This window comes from Hevea brasiliensis, unplaced genomic scaffold, assembly GCF_030052815.1.
Source record: "Hevea brasiliensis isolate MT/VB/25A 57/8 unplaced genomic scaffold, ASM3005281v1 Scaf1, whole genome shotgun sequence".
NCBI classification, from domain to species: domain Eukaryota; kingdom Viridiplantae; phylum Streptophyta; class Magnoliopsida; order Malpighiales; family Euphorbiaceae; genus Hevea; species Hevea brasiliensis.
In genome coordinates this window covers 11,390,030-11,393,480 of record NW_026614585.1, presented here as the reverse complement: position 1 = coordinate 11,393,480, position 3,451 = coordinate 11,390,030, and the positions used below count along the sequence as shown (strand labels likewise).

Here is a 3,451-nt window from a genome sequence, read left to right as displayed (position 1 = left end):
ATATGAAATAACATGGAGATTTTTTGGATGTATTTGAATTATTATGGAACTGTATGACTGTGAAAGTCTATTGACTTTACTGAGAAAATGAGACTGTGAATGAAATTGTGATGTTGAGAATACTATATTGAGACTGTTTTTCACAGGTGCACAAGGACTGTTTGTCCAATTTATAGACGGCACTTTGCCGGATTTTTGTTAAAAATCTTACAACACTCAGTTTTATCAAAACATAAAATAATAAACAATCATGATGTAAATTTCACACAACGGTTTTCTAAACCAAATTGAGTATTCAGAAAATAAGATAATCACAGACTAGGTGCTCTGGCACGCCTTGCTCGGTTATACTATAGACGGGTAAGGGGTGTTACATTTAGTGGTATCTGAGCACGGTTTAGGCGTTTCTGGACCTAGATAGATTGCATATCATGCATTGCATTTGTAAGTGTTAAGATGACTCTAATGCAGATCTTTTGATTGGTTATTTTGATCAGAATATGGACTCCTGATACACTTGAATTATATAGATATTTTTAAGCACATTTGTATACTATTTCATCGCACTTAGGCAAGTATTTTCATGCATAGTAGTTGATTTCCTTAGTTTTTATAATTTCTATTGTCAAGCCCTTAATTTCATATTTTCTGCATCATTTCAGGTGTTTGAATGAAGCCCCAGAGTATGGGAGTACAAAGAAAAGCTTGGAGAAGTCAAAAGATAGAGAATTGCTGCTGATACAAAGTACACGGGTCGTGCAAACCAAGCCCCAGACCCGTGTAACTCTCTGCCAGAAGAATGCCAAGAGAATCAATGGAGAAACACAAGTACACAAGTCGTGTAAGTAGACCCGTGTAAACTGCAGGGACCTGTGTAAGTCTTTGTTGGGGGCAAGCTTGAAGCACCTTATGGGAACAATAGTACGCAGACCCGTGTAACTTTCTGTGCCAATGCAAGATTTCACAATTCTCCTCCAGCAAGCTACACGGCCCTACATTACGGGACCCATGTAGTGGCACACGAGCCATGTACTATGCTGCAGCCAGTTTTATAACTCGAATTCCCCTCCTGTTTTCGGATAAAAATGAGACTCCTAAGGCCCTTTGGACTCAAAATGACCTAACCCTAGAGCAACCAATATAAATAGAAAAGAAAACATTAGAAGAAGGGTCGGTCAGGGGACTGCTGCTGAAGGCTGCTGCTGTCGGGCTCTATGTCAGTACCAAAAGAAGTTTTCCAGTTGAAGCTCCACAAGATCAAAGCTGCAAACTCTCTTCGGTTCCTTCGTTTCATCTCCCTAGACAGATCTTTATTATTTTTATTTCTTCTGCATGATTTGTTTTTACTGTTTTTATCTTTTATTATGATGTTTGCTGGACTCAACATGAGTGAGTAGTTTTCTTATTCTGGATTTGGGAGAGTAGCGCTTGTAATTATTATTATGGATGAACACTAAGTTTTATTTATTGGATTTGAGATTCGTTTCTTGATTTAATTTTTTGTGATCTTAATGCATGTTATGTGCTAGTACCCACTTAGCCATGACTTCAAACTCTATTCGGTTCCTTCGTTTCATCTCCCTAGACAGATCTTTATTGTTTTTATTTCTTCTGCATGATTTGTTTTTACTGTTTTTATCTTTTATCATAATGTTTGCTGGACTCACCATGAGTGAGTAGTTTTCTTATTCTGGATTTGGGAGAGTAGCGCTTGTAATTATTATTATGGATGAACACTAAGTTTTATTTATTGGATTTGAGATTCGTTTCTTGATTTAATTTCTTGTGATCTTAATGCATGCTATGTGCTGGTACCCACTTAGCCATGATTGTAGATGTTAATCGAAGGACTGAAAGGTGAAGATTAACATTAGAAAATCAAGATCTTGAACCTAGGAATTCTGACCTAGACATAGGCTGATACCTTTATGGAACTTCAAAATTGGTCAAAAATCTTAAAGGATTTTAATTAATTTAATCGCCACGAAAGTAGGGTTTGAGTTAATTAGAATACACCCTAGGTGCCTTGAGAGAGGATTTAGGATAACTTAGGACTGATTTCCTTCAAGGAAAATGATTCCTCTATTCAGTAAATAAACTAGATAACATCCCTAGTAAGATTCAAGTGTGAAATCTTAATTTCAGAATTGTTTCAAATAAATCACTTCGTTTTAAGATTACCATTTTTAGTGTTTTAAGTTAACAAACTTCATTCCATAACTATTTTATAGCCTAGACAGTCAAAATTACTGTGTAGATTGGTATTTGCTAAAAAAAAAAATTCTCGTGGAAACGATACTCTGCTCATTACTTTATTACTTGTTAGTGATCCGTGCACTTGCGGTGGTTACAAAATAGCAAAACAAGTTTTTTGGCGCCGTAGCCGGGGATTATTTGGTTTTAGTAATATCAAGCGATAGACAATTTAGCTGCTTTAGGCAATTATATTGATTACTTAATTTTATTTTACTGGTTATATTTCTCTTCTTTTCTCTCAGGTGCCCGATCTGGTACATGACCAGAACAAAGCCAGAAGAAATTTTGGACTGTGATCCGGAGATAGACAGAACTCTGAAAGCCATCAGGAGGGAAAGACAACATCAAGAGCACGATCAAGGAGATCCTGAAATCCCAACCATGGCCAATAATAATGACAGACCAAGACTCTTGAGAGATTACGGAGCTTCATCTGTCCAAGGATTTCAGCCCAGTGTCACTAGACTCACAGTGGAAGCCAATAACTTTGAATTAAAACCAGCATGGCTCCAAATGATTCAACAAACCCAGTTTGCAGGTTCACCCACAGAAGACTCACACTATCACTTCCAGTGCTTTCTTGCCCTATGTGATACATTCAAGATAAATGGAGTGTCTGATCAAGCAATAAGACTCAGAGCATTCCCATTCTCCCTTTGGGACAGAGCAAGAAAGTGGTTACTTTCTCAACCAGCTGGAACGTTCACTACTTGGGAAAACCTCTCTCATGCTTTTCCAGTAAGGTATTTTCCACCTGTAAAGACTGCAAAACTGAGGCTAGAGCTTAACACCTTCAGACAAAAGGAAGGAGAATCACTCTATGACGCATGGAAAAGATATAAAGACCTGCAAAGGGAATGTCCACACCATGGCATAGAAGATTGGCTATTAGTGCAAAATTTTTATAATGGATTACTACCCTCTACAAGGAGCACAGTTGATTCAATTGCAGAGGGTGATCTAATGGAGAAAACAGTGCCACAAGCACTTGAACTTCTAGAAAGGGTTGCATACCATAATTATGAGTGGTCAAATGAAAGAGGAAATGTAACGAGAACTGCAGGGGTCCTAGAAGTAGACGCCCTAAGCATGATAAATGCTCAGTTTGATCAGCTCACAAAGAAACTCGAAAGAATGCAAGCCAACGCAGTTGGTATAAACAGTCAACATGAGGACAACTATGGAGGATATATGA

The 3,451-nt window shown here is 37.7% G+C and overlaps 1 non-coding gene across 1 annotated transcript; it reads right to left on the bottom strand.

The window, feature by feature from the left end:
- Positions 1-3,024: 3,024 nt before the first annotated feature.
- LOC131176404 (small nucleolar RNA R71) lies at positions 3,025-3,131 on the bottom strand. Its single transcript, XR_009146496.1, has one exon. It is a non-coding gene; the product is annotated as a small nucleolar RNA R71 (small nucleolar RNA).
- Positions 3,132-3,451: the final 320 nt, after the last annotated feature.